The sequence below is a fragment of the Zonotrichia albicollis genome, chromosome 2 (genome assembly GCF_047830755.1).
Source record: "Zonotrichia albicollis isolate bZonAlb1 chromosome 2, bZonAlb1.hap1, whole genome shotgun sequence".
Lineage (NCBI taxonomy): Eukaryota > Metazoa > Chordata > Aves > Passeriformes > Passerellidae > Zonotrichia > Zonotrichia albicollis.
In genome coordinates, this window is record NC_133820.1 from 51318595 (window position 1) to 51341302 (window position 22708).

Consider the following 22708-nt stretch of genomic DNA (forward strand, 5'->3'; position numbering starts at 1 on the left):
ATAGAAGAATAAAAAGTCTGGAGATGAGAGGGTGAATCCAGTTTATAAGAAACCTCTTGGTCATGAATGATTAAGTGAAAAGTTATTCCTTGCTGTACTAATGCCTCAGAATTAATGAAGCATTTAAAGGATACTTAAGACATGATATATATGAAACAGATCTTACTGGGAATGCTTTGTCTTTGGCTTAACCTTCAAAGCCCAAAATAGTTTTGCTTAGGCATACATGGCTGGCAGGTAGACTCTGCTCCCTCATCACAGCAAGAATATGAAAGAACAGAAGTAAAACAAAATGCAAAACACTGAGAACTGCAGAGTGCCTGGGACCACTTCTGCTACTTAAAAGCAGGAGTGCAAAACGAGGGTAAGAAAAATCAAGTAGTTTAAGCTATTTCCCATAGCTTGGGAAACACAGATGCCAAAGAGGGCATGGCAATAGCAGAGCAGTGCCCAACAAGAGCATCTGGTCAGGCCATGGGCAGACAACAGATAGCAAGAGATCAACTTGCTGCTATTTAAGAAATTATTGTCCCCTCAACTTGATGTCACCTCAGCGTTAGTTTTAATGAGATGATTCTATTTGCCATTCCAAGCAGAGATCCTGGACTCCTGTGGTTACCAAATACAAGCCAAGAGGTCAGGATGAAGATGTAAAAGTGCTATTTCAAAATGGAAAAGCCTTGAAATCTGGTTGAAGAACAAATAAGTTAAAGTTAATGAAGAGCAATCTTTGGAACTGTTCTGACTTGTCTTGCAGATTTCTATAGATAAAAAGTAACATCATTTTTTTTGCCCCAAACAAGTGTTTTTGAGGCACTTTCCACTAAAGAAATATATGCATTAATAGTTCTAGTTATTACATACATATGAAATATCACAATAGCATGTCACAGTTTACAAATGAGAAAAGAACATGTACCATTTTTAGGCACAGAGTGCCATTCACTTTGCCATTGAGTGCACTGAGGTCAGCACATCTGCGATCTGGCTTGCCTTTATCTGCTTTTACAACACAAGTGTGAAATAACTTGCAATAATTACTTCAAGTTATACTGTGAACCAAAAGATTCTGATAGTAGTTAGATTATTCTTAGGGGAAAGTTAGCTAAGTGTAAAAATACTAGCATGAAGATATTAATCACAAGCTTCCAACCTATGTGCACTGATCCATGATTCAGTGATGTCAATGGGAGAGATAAGTGTCTTGCCAGATTTTGGGATGCTACAAAAATAAAAGCGTAGGAGTGAGGTTGCACATTTAGAGAGGGTCAAGCATATTGTTTTCAAATTATCAGTGTTTTGTGGTGACACTGATATTTCAAAATTTTTTTTTTTGTTGGGGGTTTTTCTTTAGTGGTTTTGGCAGGACTAGATTAAATGCTTGTTATTTAAATGCAGAAAAAATGCAGAGAGAGACTTAAAATTCTAGTCCTGATAGAAAGGAATTTTTATTCCATTTCTATTGTTTGTTCAAATTGCACCTACATTTGATAAGCATTAGAAGAGCTCAGACATCATGGATGCTTCATTCGGTTTGTTGATAGAATGAAGTCTTTCACTGAAATATGGCTTTTAGGAGTTGAGTGAGCATTAGATTTAAATTCAGAAATGATGAGATTTTTTTTTTCCTGTGCAAGAAATCTTTACTGCAACTAAATAAATTAAATAAATATAATTAGAAAAGGTGTTTTATAGAACCAAAATAATTGAAGTCACTGTAAGGGTTCCAATTGACTCCAATGGGTCTGCAGGACTATAATGCAGATTTAGGCACATTTAATTGAATGAATTAAAACCTTTTTGTTAAACTAAATTAAATAACTGACAGGTCAAATCCTATCCTGCAAAGGGACCTACCTAAAGAGTACATTTGCCTGAGCTTCACTTCTAACTGATTCTTAAAGGAACTACTGGAAGCCCCTTCCTTCAAACTGTTAATTCAATGGATGCACAGCATGAGCTCTCCCATCCCTCCCCACTCTGCTGCCAGAGGTCTGGCATTAGCTGAGGAGGAACCATGAGACAATAACAGTGACAGGAAATGATAAATGCTTTTTGTCTCCATCCCTGTTTTTGCCTCAAGGGCAAAACTTTTTATTGCAGCCTGGTGGTTTTACCTCTGCTATGTGCTGGCAGCGCGCTCAGAGCAGCGCCACTGGGAGTGCTTCCTTGTGTGTGTGAGTAAGTGTACATAGCATGCACGTGAAAAGCTCTGCAGAAACTGGAGGGAAAAAACACTGATGGCACCAGTATCCATCTACATGTAATAAACTTACAGAAAGCTGAAATGATAGAAGTAGGAAAATGAGTATAGGAGTATAAAAGGTTCAGGCAAAATTGGCACCTACTAGTCCAGCTTAATTCCCTGGTTAAATGAAATCTGTTTTGGTTAGCAACAAATACTAGAGACACATACAACAGTGTGAAATGCATTGCCATAATCCCAGTTTAGCAAGCCTGTTGGGTTAAATCTTGTTTTCTGACACTGGAAACAGACTGGAGTATTTGGCCCTTAGGCTTTTAATGCAGAGTCATGGCACATGTAGGAGACTGACCAGGATTTCCTTGGCATGAGCTTCCTCAACTGACAAATCAACCAACCAGTTATTTTATCATTAATAAAATCATTTACACAGCCCAAATTCAGCCAGGGAGATTTTCTTGGGAAGGGAGCACAGGGTACCCTCCCACAGCATGTCCAGGCTAGTGATGCCTGGTGGGGTGAATGAACACCTGGTCTTGGGGCAGTAAAACTCCCTGCTTTCTATATGTCCTCTTGGTGTGTCCCACTGCCTTCCCTTTCAGCTTTATTTCTGTCCCCCAAGACCACATCTCTGTTCTCAAAAAGGGCTTGGGCTGGCTTAGGGTTTATAAAGGGTCAGACTTGTTCCACAGCTTTCTTTTTCCAAATGGCCTGTTGATCTGTCCATGGGGTTTTCCAGAGCCACACTTTTGTATAGCATTTGCTGTGAACATGGACACTCAGAGGGCTGGGCTCACATTTTCTTTCCACTGCAAGATCCCTCATTTGTTTCTTCCACCTGCCAGGAATGTGAACACTACCTGTGGTCTGAAAGTGTTCTTCTAGGCTGTGCATCATTGCAGCAATAAAAACGCAGTTAACTCTGCTGCTAGTGACCCGAGAGCCAGAGTGTGAGCCATCCAGTCCTCCCTTAGCTGTCAGTGCTATGTGTTGCTAATAGGAAGGGGAAAAAAAAGAGTAAAAACTTGTTTCTGTCAGTGAAATAAGCAGCTATGACTCAATGCACATCAGGGACTGATCAGTTGAGTAAGAAGGTATCTTTTTCATTCTCTTCTTTTCTCTCCATAACCAGTGACACTTGGCCTCAAAATGAGTATCACAATAATGTTACATAGAGCCAAAGGCTTATCTTTGATGGTTTCCCCCAAAAACTTTAGTAGTTGGAAAAGAAATGGAAATTCAGACAAAACAGACATTCATTTTATTCTCGTGCTCCATTATTTTACCTACTTTTCTCCTCCTATGCTTCTGACAGATGTCAGTCTAACTAGAAGGGAGAGAGTCACTCCTCCTTCCAGAGGTGACGGTATCATGTTCTGATAGAGACCTGCTGCCAAGGGCTGGGATTGATTTATGTTTCAGCTTCAAGATTCCTGTCAACTTGGATCACAGGACTTTTCTAGCTGAAGGAATCAGTCAATAGTCCAAACCTTTCTCTGAAGGGACTTCAGTGCAGTCCAAACTGGGTGCTTAGGCAGCAGCAAGCAGTCTGTAGCTAACGCCTCTGAGGCAGTTCTCAGTTACATGAACCAATCATTCATCCACCCCTTCAAACTGTAGCTACTCAACATCAAACCTGGGATGACAACCACCAGCAGCTCTGGAGCAGATTCTCAAAATCCCCCATTTTTGACACTTGGCACTGAAGTCTTTGGAAAAGGTGGAGATGGCAGGTGCATGCTGACTGCTAAAATCAATTTGCATGCATCTGACAGACAGCTGTCAAGTGAAGAGCTCTAGAATACCTGACCTCCAGCTTGCCTAAGCAATTTAATGAAAAAAATGTACTGAGTTATCATTTTTGCAACCTTTTAACACACAACAGCTCTCATGTGGTGCCCCTTCCATCATTAGCAGCTCTGCTGAGCTGAATCATGCAGGACTCATCCAGTGTATTGGTCATGTGCCTGAGTCACATGGAGGGAGGAGGCTCAAAGCAGTGACCCAGGTCACAGAGATGGCTCACAGCACCAGCTCAGGCCATGACATGGCTCTGCCCAGGCTGCTGGAGGATGCAAGCACACAGGGTGGTGCATCCCTATTGGCACAGCTTCCCTGGGGCTTGTTTTCTGTCCCAGACCCTCTGGCCCACTGTGCAGACAGGCCCTGAGGGATTACAAATCCATCCAAGAAACTCTGCCAAGCATGGGCCCTTCTGAGATATGGCAGAGGCACCACAGTCCCTGAAATGGAGGTCTGCCTCCAGGAAGGCATGACACAGAAGCTCATGAGACTGGTGAGGGCGAAATCTGGGCATCTCTGTGACAGTGATGAGATGCTGCAGGTGCTGGGCCTGCATTGTTCCAGTGAGGAGTCTGAGCATCATTAGGTCCTAGACAGGCATTTGTCAGTTCCACTGCACAGCCTCAGAAGCTGCTAATCACTTCTGGAGATCTGGCTGCCACCATGCATGCTGAGGGCATGGGAAGCCTACTTGCACTTTTGCTGACTTGAACACATGTTAAGATGCCTTTAAATCCCTCTGTTGTGTAAAGGAGAGGGTGATACAAGCAGGGAATGCCCCAAAGCTCCTTCAGAATGGCAGAAGGACTCCCAGGCTTGCCCACAACAGGATGTTTCTCTTGCAGCAGACACCCCAGCATTGTGTCCAGTGGAGAATCATTGTATGCTGACAGGAGTCACTCTGATGGCAGCACTGCTGCTGCTGAATGACAGAAACTAAGCTGATAATGCTTGTCTGACAGCAGAGATGTGTGCACCCCAGGGCTTTAGCCAGCTCTGTGACCAGCAAGAAGGAGAGGGAATGGCAGCAACCACCCACTCCTGCAGCTGGGACTGCTGTGCTGGCCCATGTGGAACCGTGGAGCAGGCCACTGTGTATTTGGATTTCATCAGTGAGGATACAGCTGGGTGCATTTCTGAGTCATGGCTTTATGTCATGACACAACACATTTGGATCACCTATGTAAAGTTCTTGGGTTACAGCCACTGACAAGATGAATAAAAACAAATTCTCATCCTCCCTCTCTGGTTATAATAAGGGAAATATGCCTTTTCTTCAGTAGAAAGTGAAATTTCCCACTAGGAGGAGAGGTTTTGTGTGTGAGTATTCCACACAGCTCTATTAGCTGTCAACTGTACAAGCTAATCAAACACACTTTCATAACAGAAATTATTTTTTAATTGCATTAAAATTATACATTTGCATGATGAATGAGGAATCATGTTGCAAAAGAGACAGAACATTCAAAACATCATTTTAGATCTCATCCTGCTCTAGCATCTTTTTTCTTGCATCTTCCATGAACCTAAGCTCTTTGATTTCCCCCCAGACACATGGTCACTGGGCTGCAAATGGGACCTGGTGCAGCTCCAGCTGGCTGCCTGCCATCCACATCCATGGGAGCAGAACCAGCCCTGTTCGTGACCGTGTTTGAACACAAGAGATACACTATAGTATAATTAGGAAAGATTAACACATCACTCAGTCCTACAGGGTCATATAATCATTTAGGACATGGGAATGGTGTCAGTTCCTGATTTAAGGGCCTCAGTTACAGATATGACAAGCTAGCTGAAAAGTAGCAGAAAAAAAGCCCACAGTGCGATCAATCTTTCTTTCTGAACCAAAGCTGCCAGTAGGTACCCAACAAAATGTCCACCAGGACATGTAAAATTCATGTCAGCCAGATCACACTGGGTCCAGTGCTTTGACTGTGTGGTTTCATTTCAGTTCTGTGTAAGAACACAGCCCAAGACTATTACAGTGGCTGGTACAGCAGCACTAGAGGCAAAAAAGGATTTTTCCCATATCCTGCAAGCAAGATAAAGACCCTTTTTTCCCTCTCCAAAGACAATGTGGTCAGAGAAATTGTTATAAGAGCTGTACTTTTCTGGCAGATGTACCCTTTCTCCTTCAGATCTCCTAAATCCTTTTCAGCATAAGATCAGATGCCCAGGAGCCCACAGATTACTTCTGAGGGTCAAAAAGTAACTAAAGAAAACAAGGTTTCTATTTGCTGTACTGGGTCAGTGGATTTCCTTGAAATAATGTGGGCTCACCAGCTGGAAGAGGTTGCAGAACAGTGTGCTGAGTAGCCTGACAGAAAGCTACAATAGAAAAGTTATGGAAAAGAATTTCAGTTTTTAAAATTTTATCCCCCCGGGCAACATCTGCATCACCGGGCTAAATGTTTGCAAATATATCTCTTCAGGATGTTCCTCTGCCATGAAATAGGAGAACGGAAATTTCCCTCATTCCTTACATCCAGTCCATAGAAACTGCTGGTGAATCATAAGCAAAGTGAGTGGTAAAGAAAAGAAGACAGAGAGAAAAGGGAAGGGAAGGGAAGGGAAGGGAAGGGAAGGGAAGGGAAGGGAAGGGAAGGGAAGGGAAGGGAAGGGAAGGGAAGGGAAGGGAAGGGAAGGGAAGGGAAGGGAAGGGAAGGGAAGGGAAGGGAAGGGAAGGGAAGGGAAGGGAAGGGAAGGGAAGGGAAGGGAAGGGAAGGGAAGGGAAGGGAAGGGAAGGGAAGGGAAGGGAATGTAACAGTCCACACTGGATCTGTTATCCATGAGTAATAAAGGCAGTTATGGAGAGAAAACTGTTTATCCCTTGCAATTACTAAGTGTAGCTTTCATCTTCATCACAAAACTTTGGTAATGAGATTATGCCATTTGGCTGTGAAAAACATCATTTTAGCTCCACAGTATCCTTTCCCCAAGGATTTCTGCAAACATTGCCTCAAACATCAAACATGCATATTTTAATGAACTGTGTTAGTCTGCCTTCTATTAAACTACAGTTCAAAACACGAGTGTTAATGAGTTTTCCCCATTTCTGATAAAATAAAAATAGCTAGGGAAAAAATTACTTTTTGCTGACGGGGGGGTTGAAACAAATTTTGTTTAACAAATCAAACAAAACTAGTTTTGTTTTTCTACATTCATTTTTACTATGTAGCTTGGGGGATGAAGCTCAGTGCTGCCAACAGTGCAGCCTTCCCGGTTTTCCCCCATAGGGACTGTCCAGTGTGCCATGCTGTGCTGGGCTGCCTTTGTGTGCAGGTTGAACTCTACCCTGTCACAGCAGCCTGCAAAGTGCAAGTGAGAGTGAGTTTCGGTGGGATTACTTTGGATCCGCACCCAGGTGTAAGTGGGAGCAACACCCAAGCTCTGGAATGAGCAAGCAGCAGTTTGGGGAATATTTGCTGGCATGTGAGGGCAGGGACGCCAGGCAGATCTGTCAGCCTCACCTGGTGCCAGGCTTGCTGCATCTGCTGCCAAGGGTGGAGCTGCTCCTCCATCCTTACAAGCAGGCTGCACAAACGCACCCGATCATTCCTGCTATCTGCTCTGACCGCTCACAGCAGCTCCCTCCATTCCTTCCATACTAGGATGAAGTCCCATGGGGAGCTGAGGCATCTCGTTTTTGGCAAAGAACCTCATTCCCATGAAAGTAAGCACAGTTTTTACACTGCCGTTTAATAACATGGCAACAATCTCATGCATTAGACTCATTTTCTTGCTGCCATGACTTGGGAAATACACACTGCTGCAAAGCAAGCTTCCAAAAAGTGGTTTGTCAAACTTGCCTTCTCCTCTGTGGCAATGGTTTAAAAAATACTCAAACATACTTCTGCCTGCACTATTTAGTGCTATTGCAGACTTCACACCTTTCTTCAATATACACTACACAATGTCAACCAGCTTAGCTAGAGGGGAAAAATTTCTGAGAAGCAGAAGTGTGTGTGTGCAAAGTTTTGTGCTGGCCAAAGCATACAGCCAGAAGAGGAAAGAACTCACACAGATAAAGACAAACGGCAGGAGTCTAACTTGGGCTTAAAAGGCTATGTCCACTGACCCCAGGTTTGAGAGCAGTTTGAAAAGCAGCCTGTGAAATACCAGGCAGATGTGGTTGCATAGCCTATGCTGGCTGCACAGGTCTAAATTTCTTCTCCACCTTAGCTAGGGACCAAACTGGCAATGCTCCTTTCTGGTTGCTCAGAGGCCAGGACTGTGCTCACAGGCTGGCCCCATGCCTGAGCTCATGCCTCTCTGTTCACCTCCCTGATGGGCCATCCAGCTCACCTGCCTCAGCTCTCCAGAGCAGGGTAAGCCTCTTGGCACCTCCTGGGGGACAGAGTCGCTCATTCCCTGCAGGTCCCTGTCTCTCCTACGACTGCTGAGGCAACAGGGATTATAAGAATCATATTTAAGTATAGTTCAGTGAGGCAGCTGGGAACCTGAGTGATTAGTAGGTAAAATTCTTCCTCCAAGTCTTTTATATCATATTCCTGAAATGCAGGAAATACCAGAGACCTTAATTTGTGCAGATGAAAAAGCACTGCATAACGGTTCTACAGCACCAAACCTTTCAGTCACCATCACAGTGTAGTGACAATTTTTAGTGATTTTTATATGTATGGAGTATAAAATTAACAAACATAATTTATTGCCCTCTCACACTGTAGCTGAATGTTTTACACAGAGGACCTATTCATCACTCTCTAACTAGTGCAAACAAACAGGCTTCCACAGTGTTGATTGATGGATATATTGGGTTTCTTTACTGCTGCTGCTGCTCATACTACTCTTGAATTAATAACTTGGAGTTTACTTTGCACATTGTTATGTTATTTTTAAAGAGCATTCGGAACACCTAAAGCCTGATTCTTATTAACACTAAGTCCTCGTTAGAGCGAAGTGGTCTGAAGATGTAATTAAAGCTTTCTTCTACTAAAAATTCTTTCCTATGGTCATAATGATATAAAGGGGATCTCCACCTGAATTAGAATCAGAGACAAAAGTTTTGCTTAAAAACTTGAGATGGCAGGGAGGAGTAAATAGTTTTGTTGTCACTATTTCTACAGACCACCCTAGTGACCAACAGAAATATTTTAAACATAATGCAAAAAGCAGACATTAGTATTATGGTGGCTTTACATACTCTCCTTGAAGAGGATCCTGCAATAATTCGTTTATAAATCTAATTTCCTTCATTTCTTGCAAGAAACATATGGAAGCAAGCAAGGCCTTGACACTATTGCTTTTGGCTTCTCCATTAAATGCCATTCCAGTTTGGATAAGGTATAAATGGCTGAAAATCACCATTTCCCTTCTGTTCCTTGTGCTCCTTAGGATATTTATGTCACCCCGTGAAAGCAGTCATTAAGAACCTGAAGCAGTCATTAAGAATCCTGAAGACAGCAGCAGAAAAGAGCACATATATCAGTGTGCACATACCTTTGGGGCTGCTGAGCTCTCCTAGACCTGCCATCTTTGGAAAAATTTTCCAAGAGGTGCAGCTCCCAATCACATCGCTGCGCCTGCTCCACAGCTGAAAAGCCAACAGTACATCCATGTTCAGAGGGTCTGGGGCTGCTGGGCCGAAATGGGCTAGGTCAACTTGAGACAAATCAAGGGAAAAAAAGAAAATACTGCCACAGTGAGGGTCTGTAGGTCGGGTGATTGTAAACTTCTTTGGGGGAGACATGGCTAAGAGGGATTTCCCCCAGATCAGGCACCATTTCTGGCACACTTTTTATCAGTGATCAAGCAGCCTTACTTCTGTGGCTCCAAACAGAACTCTGTGTGATAGTGATTACCCTCAGAGTCATCAAGAGATGTTCAAAGATGGACTATAGGAACAGAGCCACTATATGCTGGGACTGTATCCAATATATCTTCTAGATTCTGCCATGTAGGCATTTTGAGTGTGGCTTTGCCTCTGCATCACACTGTCTGACTGCCCTGTACAAATATTTCTTCTGAATTTGTCCAACTCCAGGTTTCAATCCATGCTGACTTTTGGTATCCACAATGTTGTGTAGCAAAGATTCCTACAGGAAGTGGTCCCTGATATTAGGGATAAGATGCCTTCCTCCTGCTTGTTTTGCTGCCTGATGATATCAATAGGTGCCTACAACTTTCCTGCTGGGAGACAGTGATTATTTCTTCCCATTTTGTCTTCCCCAAGTCACTCATGATCTTTGGCCACATGTCCTCTTTCATACTCATTGTCTGAAAAGTCTCAGATTAATTGCAGGAAGATGTTTCTTCCCTGCCAGTGTTGCCTGAGATGGTTGTTTGGGATGCAAACACCTAGAGGTGCAGGATGTCTTCATATGTACACGTGTGTTTGTGTGCACACTTCCCACTTCTGCCACACTGACTCCTGCTCTTTACAGCACTGTTTTGAACAAACTTGGGGAGGGAATTTGAGATGAGTACAGGCTTTGTTTCCTTCTCATTCACTACAGGACATTTTTTACAGGAACTCAGTAACACCCTGAACCGATGGCAAAAATAAAAGGCAGACCTGGGCCTGAACAAGGAATAAAAACCAGATTTCCTCCCAATATTTGAGAGAATTGTCTAGGTAATCAAAATATTTAAATGTACCTTTTATTTTAAACTGTTGCTTATGGAATACAGCAATTATGAATAATATTTTGATTAATATTTCAATAAAGACAGAGTTGCCCTCTTCATCATCACACATGAAAATATTTTTACTTTTGTGTAAACAGACATATATGAAGTAGTTGAGATGTAAATTCAGAAGCATTGGTGTGAAATCAATTTTTGCTGCGCTCTACCTCTGAAGTGTAGCTCTTACCTTGCATCTATTTGTCATTTGTGAAGTGCTGAGGTTCTACTGTAGTGTGCATGAGCTCATTTCCATCATAGATGAATATCAACAGATACAGCCTCCCTCAGCATAGAATGCAAACCTATGAATTTTTTAAATGGTTTAAGCCATACATATTTAAATATTAATGAAATTAAATTCTGACCACTTTGGCTGCTGAAACCTCTAAATCTTTAAAAGGAAGTTTCTTCAAAATATTTTGACATTTGTAGAAATCTTTGCCTGTCTGAAGTTTGAACAGGGGAGCACTTGGCCAAAGCATTTTATGAATTAAAAAATTTTTATAAAACCTGCCAAGTTTATGCTAATTCTGAATCCAGCCCTGTTTTGAAGACTAAAAGTAGAGCCATACTTATGCATTTAAATTGATGGCCTGTTTTCACAAATACTGATCTACTTCATCTCTCCTCAACTCAGCCACCTTGTATGAAGACACCTTTTTAGAAGCACCACATGTTTAGTAAATGCTTTCACTTCACCAGCTGTGTTAGAAAAAAAGCATGGATCTCACCATCTCAATTTTTAACCTTTAAAGAACAGTTAATAGCTATTCACTTCACAGATACTTTATGGATGAATTAGTGTGTAGAAAACAATTAGCATATATTACATAATATTATTATTTCTGCTATCACTACTATCTCTGTTTGTACTGATATTTGTGCATGAACTCAATTTGGTTTAGTTTTTGCTTGTAGCATTTGCATGGCTAAAATAACACAAAATCTGGGCATTCTTTCTTTTTTTTTTTTTTTTAATTAAGTAACATTTACAGCATAATTCCAGCTTCTGCATTGTTTTGTTGCCACAAAAATACCAGAGATGTAAGAAAAATTTGTGAAAAGCACAATAATGACTATTCCAAATATTTACCCTAGGGGACAGAGAGAGCAAAAGGCACCTTGGAAACGTCATTGGAGAGGATATGGGGCAGCAGCCCTTTGTTTGCTTGTTGCCCTGAGAGTAATTCACTGTGTTGTCCAGATCCATAGGCTCAAATGCAAATATCAAGACAAAGTTATCTAATTAGCAGCCTCACAACTGCCTCTGGGTTTTATGTTGCTTTTGTCAGGGTTGGTTTTGTATAGTGGTCTCCTCGTTTGAAAGAACATAATGAAGGTGATTAAAATGATTTATTAACATTGTGCCCATTTGAGCAAACAGTCCAAACATTTTTATATTTCCTGGTATCAAGCACAGTGATATTCACAGACATGTCCAAAGCTCTTTTAGCTTTTTTAATTTTTCCACAGCTTGACTTTAATTAATGTTTCATGTGCAAATTTATATACAGTTACTGTACCAACTGACTAGCTTTTGATTTTATTTGGATTCTTTTGGAAGAGGAGAGGGAAGATATCCTCACAACAGACGGTATATTTAAATGAATAAATAAATGCCTGTAAGTCTATATGGTGTCCCATGGGACATCTACTCCTCTTCACTTGGAGGTGGTCTCCACAGATCCCCACTTGGTTCCAACAAAGAAGGGGACATATGACGTGCCAGTCAAAGGACTAGTCTGTATTTTGCTGTGAAAGCAGAGGAGTAGAAAAGAATCCCATTATTAAACTGAGTGCCTGACCATGACATATCTAACATTTATTTTAAATTTTATCTTAAAAGCAGAAAGATTTTTGGCCACCAGCACACTCCTCAGGAAAGCCAAACGATTGGGAATGTGCTGGTAATTTCCAGCCTGAGTTTACTTATGGCCAATATCAAAAGTGGTTACTAGGTGCAGTGGTTGGAAAACTTGTCAGAAGAAAAACAGAGGTGGATATGTTAAAACTATATGGTTTTTGGATGAACATTCTCTAGATCTGCATAAATAATTTGGCTATGGATGCGTAAGTCCTACTTTGCAGCTTTAAAAATATCAGGCTTTAATAGAGAGATGAATGTTTGTACCTCCAAAAGCCCAATTTCCTTCATATTTTCAGATGGTGACTCCAGCACTCCAGGTAGCATTTCTGGAGCATTAAAAGCCTGGGGCTCTGGAGTTTGGCCCACCAAGAAGTGCTTCTGAAAAGGACGGGTGGCCTTGATAGAATTTCAAATACAAAACAAGATTTTGACAACACAGCTGTACTTAGCCCATGAACTAGCTTTCACATTTACCAAGGAAGCCTGTAATTTGTGGACCAAGAGTTATTTACTTCTCTTAAAAATAAACTCAGCAGTGCAAGCCCTACATGAAGAAGAGAAGATGCCAAAATCAAGGACTGTGGCACACTTAGACCCGTAGGATAGTGCTGCTGCTTTCTCACTGTGCTCAGCAGCCCACATGGCTGTGAGATATTTCTCGATGCTGTTTCAGCTCCCAAGAGCTGGGTGCTGAAGAGGAAGAAGGGCTGAAAAGGGACAGTCAGTGGGCTGGAAAAACAGGATGAGAGCTGCAGGATTCACAGTAATGATAGGGCTGAGAGGAAGACAGCAAAACAGGACTTTGCACGCTCCTTGTGCCATGAGGCTGGCAGGGCACAACAGGCCAAAATGGAAGAGTACCTTTGGCTTTTTTTTTTTAGGAAGCCCTTGCCAAAGATAAAAAAAAAACAGTTTGCATGCCTTTGCTAGGAATATGTTAGTGAAACAAGTGAGCTGGTCATGCAAACAACTTGTTTGACAGTAAGCAAACCAAGTGTCAAAAGCCAGGCAGAGTTCAACAGCTAAGCCTGGAAATAAGACACCCAGACTGTTCTGGATTTGCTCTGGTTCAGTTGATGCAGCAGATAAACAGTTAATGCCATTAGTGAACAAATGGCAGCGATCAAAAACCAACAGGAAAAGGCCACCACTTGCCATAATGCGAGCGAAACTATTGCGCTGAACGCCATCCCTGCTGGGAGGTGGCAACACTAGATAAAAGCAAACGGAAAAAGAAATATTTTGGAAAAAACCTCTCCCTGCCCCAAATAAATTTCTTCCTGCTGGAAATTTTTGAAGTCCAGTTATTACTGTTAAGCTGGGTTTGTTCACAGGAAAAACAGAGAATGATGGAGCTGGAGAAATTCTCAATTCTCAGCCCGTGAAATACTCATAAGACCCACTTTAATGTTCATGCATCCCATGCATAATGAGGCCCATGGAGTCTGTTGTAGGGAGAAAACAATGAAGAGAGACAGGTAGCATGCTTAGCATGCTGCAGAAAGGGTTAAAAGTGGTCAGTTCATCACTGTCCTGTGTGGTGCCTTGGAAGTTTTCACAACACCAGATGTGTGAAAAAAAAAAGAAGAAAGCAAGCCCAGTGAGCACCAGTAGACATCCTGGTGCCCTGGAAGCAGTTAAATTAACACTCAGCAGGGACAAATTTGCAGCTTTGGGAACAAGCTTAAAGTTAGTCTGTTTTCATTCCTGGAGTGAATTTGCAAGTGTATGACAGTGAAGTACAGCCTGGGAAGGAGCAGGTGGCTTTGGATTAAGGATGGATAGCCAGAATTTGCTCCCACCCTCCCTCCTCCCACTCTGTTTTGCACTTAGGCTGTGAAGCTCCCAATACTTCTGCTAATCCCTCTGTCTTCCCATGTCTTTTACCAGTTCCAGTAGGAAAGAAAAAAGTAATTATTTTTTTTTCCCCATTCTAGCTGAAACCAGACAAGACTGGAGTCACCCCAGCAAAACCTGCTTTAGCTGGGATTGCAGTTAACAGTCCTTCAGAGAAATCTAGTTCTGCAATGGATAAAGTTGGATGCTTTTCTAACTAAAACCAAAGCACTAAATCCTTTAGTAATTCATCACTCAGTTGGAGCCGGGCTGTGGCCCGGCTTGTAACCACTGCAAATTATAGAAAAGACTGGAAAAAGAAAAGTCTGTGAGAGTACATCTAAACCATCTTCACAGAATTACAGAAAGCCCTCACAGTCCCTCTCCCTCATACAAGTTACGTAACAAATTGGATCCACAAAAATACCATCTTTCCTCATTTTCACACCTTGGTTATTGCAAATATTTTGGCATCAGTCAATCACAGGGAACTTTTCAACCAAGGTGGATTACACAGCTTCTTAAGAAGGCCTGAGAAGGCCAATCTCCCTCATTCCTCCTTGTGTATATCTTTGGCAAGGTAGGAAGAAACTTCAAACCCTGAAACAGCCTTCTCAGAGAGGTGGTTCATGGCCCAAGCCTGTCAGTGTTTAAGAGGTATTTAAACCTTATAAAAATGTTGGTCAGCCCTGATTTGGTGAGGCAATTGGACTACATGATCATTGTAGCTCCCTTCCAACTGAACTGTTCTATATATTCTATTCTGTTCTGTTCTATAAGTTGGTTATGCACTGGCTACACTTGCAGCTGAACATGGTGGAGGAACTGTAGGGTCCCCTGAAGGAAGAAAATCAGAGAAAGGGTTGTATTAGGTGCTTCCCAGTGAGGCAAATACGCTGCTTATTCTGTCTCCCTGACTGACAGGACGAACAGCACGGCCTGAAATGTGTACTGTGTCCTTTCAGCTGGCAATTTGAAAGGCTCAGGGCTGCATTTCCTGCCCTGTTCTGAAGACTTCCTGCAAACACTTGGGGAACTACTGGACACAAACGCCTTACTTATTTGTGGCATAGGATACAGAATCCGTTCTTAAGTGTTACCAATCTTCCACTTCCCCATTGCAAAGACTGTAGGTTCTTGTCCCATGTGTATCAGTAGCTCCTATTCTGCTCCATTTTCTCCCACACTATTTCCCTTGGATGTCCTGTCTTCCTCCACCTGCACCCAGACTCACTCTCAGCTTTCTCCTCCAGAGCTCCCAATCCTTCTCACTCATTCCCTCTCACCCAAGCCCAGTTTGCACTGTATTACTGCCTTCCAGGCTTCTTCCTACCTTCAGACCCTCACTCTTCACTCCTTTACCACCTGCTCTTACAGCTCTGTCTATCCCATCCAATTGCCCTACTCTGGATCCAGTCCCATCTGGCTGTTTCTTTCCCTTGCACTGAACTTTCTCCTCTGTGACTCTCTCTGTCCTGTCCCTCCACACCCAGTCTCCCTCTTGCAGCCAGCTGTTCACCTTCCACTCCTTCTCCATACACCCCCTTAGGTGAGGTTCCCCACCACCAGCCACCTGAGGTGAGGTTAGCAGCTTGCTGCTGCTGGTAGAGGCAATCCCATCTCTGCTTCTGGCAATTTCATCTCTGCTTCTGCTTCCACCTGGGTGCTCCTGCCTCTTCCCTTGTGCAGCTGCTGGCTTTGCCTGACCCCACAAGCCAAAGGAAACCTACATAGAGAGAAAAAGGATAGCTCTCTGCTGGCCTTATGAGAGCTTGGACAAGTGCCAGATGTGGTGCCAGAGAAGAAGTGACACAAGGGCAGGGTGAGGAAGGACTTCTTGCCCCTTTCTGAAGCTTCTAGTCTTTAGATGAGCTCTTCCATCCTGTGAAACCTCACATAAGAGAGTCTGTGCTCCCCTTCTTTTGACATATTGCCACATAACTCAATGTGAGAAAGCAAGTTTCAGTCTGCACACGTCCTTCAGGCAGAGCAGCAGAGCTGGGCCCATGGGCACTGAGAGTCTTCTGCAGAGAGGTTATTCCCACCATGTGTGCCTCTCTTGGGTGCCCTGAGAGCGCCCTCCTCACTGGTTACTTAGGAGGCTTAGGGGGTTCACATGAAATACCGGTATCTGCTAGGTAAGAGAGGGATAAATATCCCTCCTTTTACTCAGTTCTTGTGCTTTCTACTGATTCACTCTCTGGTTCAACTCCAGAATCTGTCGGAGGATCTTTCTGCAATGGTAAGCGTAGCCAACAACTCCAGTGGATTGATTGTAACAGCTTTGAATGACATCTTCCTTCTTTATTTCTTTCCCCAAATACACAAGAATATATAAAATATACAGTAAGATTTCCTTCATCTCAAGGTTTGGCTGGCTTGCTTATTTAGATTATAAATTCTTCAGGGCAAAACCTGTCTCTTACACTGTACATTACCAGAAACGCATGCAGCAAATGAAGCAGGCAGATGGTTCTGGAATAGTTCTGTTGGAGCATCTGGCTGATTTTCTGGAACAGCATCACATTCAAATGGTAAACTCACCCGTGAAAACTCACATTAAAGGAACATTACTAGGTCTGTTGCTGTCTTAACAACAGTCATCTGTGGCCTGGGGCAGGTCTCCACCATAAAAACACCAGCAGTAAAAGTGGCTGAGTAGAGGAATAAATATTTGCCATTAAAATATTCCTTCATTTTGAACCCCTAGAGAGACAAATTACTGGGACTAAGCACTCTTGAGCACTTAGGGGAATTAAAATAATAGGAAGACTCTAGGGAGAACTGGGGCTTATTAATTTTTTTTTGTTCCTTGACTTCTTGAGGTATTCATAAATTGCCTGCAAACAAGTAAAAATTTACAGGAAAGGGTTTTTCACCATGCCAGCTCCAAATGGTTGTGGAATTATATTGTTTTTCCAGGCTGCCTTTCCAAAATCCCTGCAGGAAGTTGACTCAGGGCTTGACTCTGGCCTCAGATGCATGCACAGCAATAGCAGGAATCCTCACTTCAGCCAGGTAAGAAGCCCTGGTGGACACCATAACTTCATGGACAAGTTCACAGATCAAGATAGGCTAACTTGCTCCCTAACAGAGAATCAGACCTGAAGCATCCTTGGCTCCTTTTCTTCTGGTCAGCATGCCATCTTCACAGTTCCTTATCTCAGACTTGTCCTGTTACACTTCCTTTCCAGTTAATCTAATAAGCACAAACTCACGTCCTGTTTTTGATGATGATTCCTCACTTTACGCTGCCACCCCAGGCCTGTAAACTCTAATCTCACCACCAGAACTGTGCATCTTCTTAGTTGCCATTTGTTCCTTGCAGCCATCTTCATGTCCCGTGTACACACTTAGTACCTTGGCTGTGCCTCTGCTTTCCTTCCCCAGCCCATGCCTTCCAGGTGGTGGTGGAGTATAATCAGAGGGCTGAAGCAGCTAACAGCCTTACTGTACCCTCTGTCTCCAACAGCAGGTTTTCCCCCCACACCCAAGAAAACTGACTGAGTTATGAAGGGTCTCTTGGATCACTGCAGTTCTCAAACCAACATCTTAAGACCTGCAGGTAGGGAAAATTCATACCTATCAAGTTCTTTCCATAATACCCATCTTATCTTTGATCTTATAGAAGTCAGATCAATGTTATCCCTTTGAAGCAGGTGACATTTTTAGTCTGAGTTTATACAGTTCTTCACAGAATTACATTTTGCCCTCTCAGTGGACCTCCCAGGAATTTTGACAATGGTGATAGATAATGAATGAGACTTAAGTGTGCTGACATTAGCAAAGAACTCATCCAGGGAAGCTCAATGATGTTTTTCATTGGTAACTTCGTGGAACTACCTTCAAAAAGCAGCTCAACAGAGACGTCAGGAACTGTCTCATCTACTTCCCAAATCCCCCAACTAAGAAGCCTTTGACCATGAATAATAACCTACTATTCTTCCAGTGTAAATGCTTTATGCAAAGAGTTCAAGAAACCTTATGGAACTTGGGGTGTCTCTGAGACATTGAATTACCACATCCTCAGGGACTGACTGTCCACAGTGGGACCGTGTGTGTATTTTGTTCAGCAAACCGAGCATGAATGATATAAGGCACCATCAAGAAAACTGTCCATAATGACAATACAGGAACTTACAACATTTTCTCTCTGGTTTCATGCTCATAAATCAGCTATGACCCTGCAATTGATGGTGGTTATTGGGACATACTCAAGTTTGTATCCAGAATATTTAATTCAGAAGTCCTTGTATGAGGGAATGTGAGCAAAATGGAGATATCAAGAAAAGCTGTCACCCAAATATTATTTTTATAGAGAGCTTTGAGAGAAAGGTCACATTGTTATTTTCTTACACTATGGAACAGTTTCTATTATTACAGATTCCAAAAGCCTGGAATCGTTGTCATTTATAATCTAAGTAAAATTCAAGTCCTGGTTTGTACCCATTACCAAAAGCTACTCTAGGTTTTCTCTCTTCATTTCACAAACATTTGTAAAATACTTCCTTCACACTTGAAAAGAGAGAAGTTGCCTCACCAAAATGTGTTCTTCTTTTCTTCCATAGCGGTAAACACGGAGGTTTAGGAAAATACTCTTTTAATAAAGAAGACACATTTTCTTTGAGAAATTTCAGGGGCTAAATTAGATTTGTGAGTTACTCACTCAGCAGTGAATGGTAATAAGAGTTTTTTATAACTAATGTAAAAAAAAACATTAGTTCTTTTGGTCCTGGTGCTTCTTTCTCATATAGCACTCTATCTGAAAGTTTAACATGTACTTTTTATTGAATCCACATGGTGCCCATGCTTTAAAAAAAAAAAAGGTAGAAGGTCATATCCTGCTTCTAACTGTGCTGCTGTAAGTTCAGTTATACCCTCCTGAAAATAAATGAAATTTCTCTGGGCTCACACTGGAGAAAATGGGAGGAGAATATGTTTCAGGATCTCTGCATGCAGAGCTGCCAGGTTAGTTGAAATACCACCTCTGTCCCTCGGAGATATTTCAGATGATGAATGCATATTAAGCTGTAGGCATTGGAATGGCTGGTGTAATGGAATGGTTTGCAAAGGGGCAGTCACATCAGCACCTGGAGCTCCTCTGTGGTGGCACATCCACAGTGCAGTGCTGATCAGTAATCCTACAAGGAAAACATGCTAGGAGCTGGTACTGGAGAAGGGACTGCTCAGTATTCAGTAGGAAGGAAGACTAGTCGGACATAAAAGGAGCCTGTTAAGTTCCAGTGAAGAAAATGATCTAAGGTGTGCTCCAATTAGGACAAGTAAGGGAAAATACCACCACCACCCCTTAAATTGTAACTAATCACAATTCTTGGATTATTGAAAAAGAGTGTAGAAACGTGAAAAAGGAGAAGGTGATCCCATCCTCAAAGCAATTCTTAAAGAACAAGGACTAACAAGGCCCTGAGGTTTCCACAATCAGACACTACTGTGGGTTGTATCTACACTGATGTATCCAGAGCCTTAAAAATATGGACTACTGGTTGTTCATGTAAAGTGGAGGGTGAAGCTCTCACGATCCCTTGTGTTATCCTTGCCTCCAAAGCCAAGACTAAATAGGACACATGCCCACATGTAGCAGATGAAGTGGCCTTGCTCTCTTAGGGCTCCTGTTCTCATGAGCTCAGCCTTCTATTCTCCCCTCCCTTGAGCAAATGAAGTTGAATGAAAACAATTGGAGAAAAATTCAACTTGAAATCCTTGAGTTTAATTTGGCTTTAGGTCAAAACCAGAAGGGGATGAATAATGTTTTATTTAGTAGATACAAGCTTTTTTTGTTGTTGCTTTTGTGGGCGGTTTTTTGTTTTGTTTTTATTTTTTTTACTTCTTCACGGAAAAGTAATAGATCTTATTCAACAAATAAGATCAAAGGCTGATCAAAACTTGGAAAATGTGTGAGGCATTTCTTGGACTAGTTAAAAACATCAAGTCTTTAGTTCAAAAATCTTAATTCTTACTTCAGAAGCATCTCTCATTGACTGGACTACATTCCTTCAAAAGGGTAAAGTTAGACTTTTACCCAGGCCCAGTTACAGATTTTCAGCTGAGGCTCTGTAGAAGTATCACAAACCTGATTAAACTTGTATAGAATTTGGAGCTTCTAAGTACTTCCTAAACAAAGAGAGTGTTGAGTTTCTATGAGGTTTTTCATTACTATGTGTATGTTGCATTCAGATAGACAATAGAAAGGAATCTTTCCCAGAACAATGGAGAATAAAGGAGAGACGCAAACAAACCCTTCATTCAGATCAACCTTCCAGGAAACCAAGATGATTTCCATCATTTTTATGACTTTTCCCTAGAGGCAAAAGACATCTAATTAGCAAATCCCTCTGTAAGTTTGTTTCAATTGACACAAAGGGAATGTGACAAGCAGAGAAATTATAAGCCTTACATTTCCAGTTAACCAGTTTGGACTGATAAAACCAAGCTCAGATGGGTTTTGGGGTTCTTAAAGCTTGGGGAACAAATAATCCAGAGGGTGAGTTAGTTCTGCTAAAAATGTGAACTTACGGTGTTGCAGTCAGTGATTTCTGAAGGCAGTGTCACAGCAGCCCTTTGTGAATGTGCCCTCACACTACCAGCTACAAAGCATTGCAGTGAGTTGTGACATGGTCCTGTAATGATCTGAGGAGGAGCTGAATGATACCAAGCAGAATCAAATCTTGATTCCTCAAGCAGAAATAGAGCATGAGTAAAATAAATATTAATCATGAAGTTAATTAGTAAATGCTGGTAATTAATCATGCATTACTTTTAATGATGTGTAGAAATACTCAGAGGTGGGAGATGATCCTTCAGGAAAGCAGGCTGTGCAGCCTAAATGAGGTAATGTCCCCATTGCTAAAATCAGCAGCAGTCGACCCACAAGGTCGCTTTGACCTTTGTTGTCTTTACTGGAAGATAATACTAGCAGCGTCTCCTCCCCCTCAATTTAATATCTGAATTTATGTGGCAAGCAGGCCCTGTCCAAGGGGTTGGTGGGCTCTTGCAGCAGTGCAGGCAAGTGCTAAAGGGTCCACAGGACTGATAAATACTGCCAGGTAAATGGTTACGTTTAAACCTTTTAAAAACTCTGTAATTCATGGACCAATTATATTTCTAAGTATTGTTCCAGCAACTACAAAATACTCTAATTGAGAGAAACATAATTAATATTCTGAGCTTCCTCAGCACTTTGGAACAACTGCTAGGGATCTGTAAAAAAAAGCCAGTTATCTCTCCAGAGCATAGAAAAAACAGCATTTTTACTGCAAAGGCCCTGTAATCTGTGTCTAAAAATCTTCCAAGCTTCTCAGCTGTGCTGTGGGTCAGGTAGCCACATCTTGCAGAAACAGCTGTGGGAAGTGGTCAGATGACATGAAACATTGGAAAATTAGCTGGCAGAAAGCAATCTGTGATGATAGGCAAAACCCCTTCCTTGGTGTAATATCTAAAGTTACAATATCACTTAGGACAAGTTTCCTAAAGCAAAGATCTTGTGTCCACACAGGTGAGAAATCCTGCTACACTCATGGTAAATCTTGCAAGTACTACTGGGGCTGACCAGTCCCATCTTGTTGGCTGACCTCCCTAAGCAGCAGCCCAAGAGGGTACAGAGCAAGCAGTTAACATCACTTCAAGCAGAGCTGCTCTCATGTTCTTATGCCTCACCAGAATGTGACCTTGCAATTTTTTCAGAAAAACAGTAGTGTTTGCAGAAGTCTTGCCTGTCTCCCCTGTGATGACAGATTGCTGGAAGGTTCATGATGGCTGAATGAAGGAACTGTTAAAATTCATCTGTCTGCCAGTCTATTAGGAGAATGGGGAAATGCACCTAAGAAGAGAGCACACAGTGGCTCAAGAAGAACAGCTTGCAGACACCTCCCATAAAACAGCAAAACTGTGCTTACATCCTGCAAATGCTCATTCTACAGCATCTTTCCACAAAGCAATTTCTCACATCTGCCCATAGGTTTCACCTGGTACCTCCTGCTAAGGGACTTGTTGGAGTAAGTCATGGTTAGTTGCTCAGGAAATTTAAGAGAGTTAAAAGGAGAAAGGTGTGCAGGCATACAACTGTATTTACTCTTTTTAAAGCATCAGCCTGTTCATCCAGTTTGGTGAAGAAACTCCACCTTAGAAGGATTCGTTCACAGTGCTACTTTCTGGGAGTCCATGGAAAACAGGCTTTCATTTTTAAGCAGCTTCTTATAGCTTTTTTCCATCTCCACACCTATACTGCAATTCCATATCTTCAAATACACTGAGATGAAATCCCACCTAAACTACTCAGAGTTGCCTAAACATTCCAAGGTCAAATATGTTTTACTTGTTTTGCACCTGGTTTC

General features: G+C 42.1%; 1 protein-coding gene across 1 annotated transcript in view; it reads right to left on the reverse strand.

Annotated features, from left to right (window-relative positions):
• The window catches only part of MAML2 (mastermind like transcriptional coactivator 2), a 212933-nt gene that overhangs the window by 39968 nt on the left and 150257 nt on the right, over positions 1 to 22708 (reverse strand).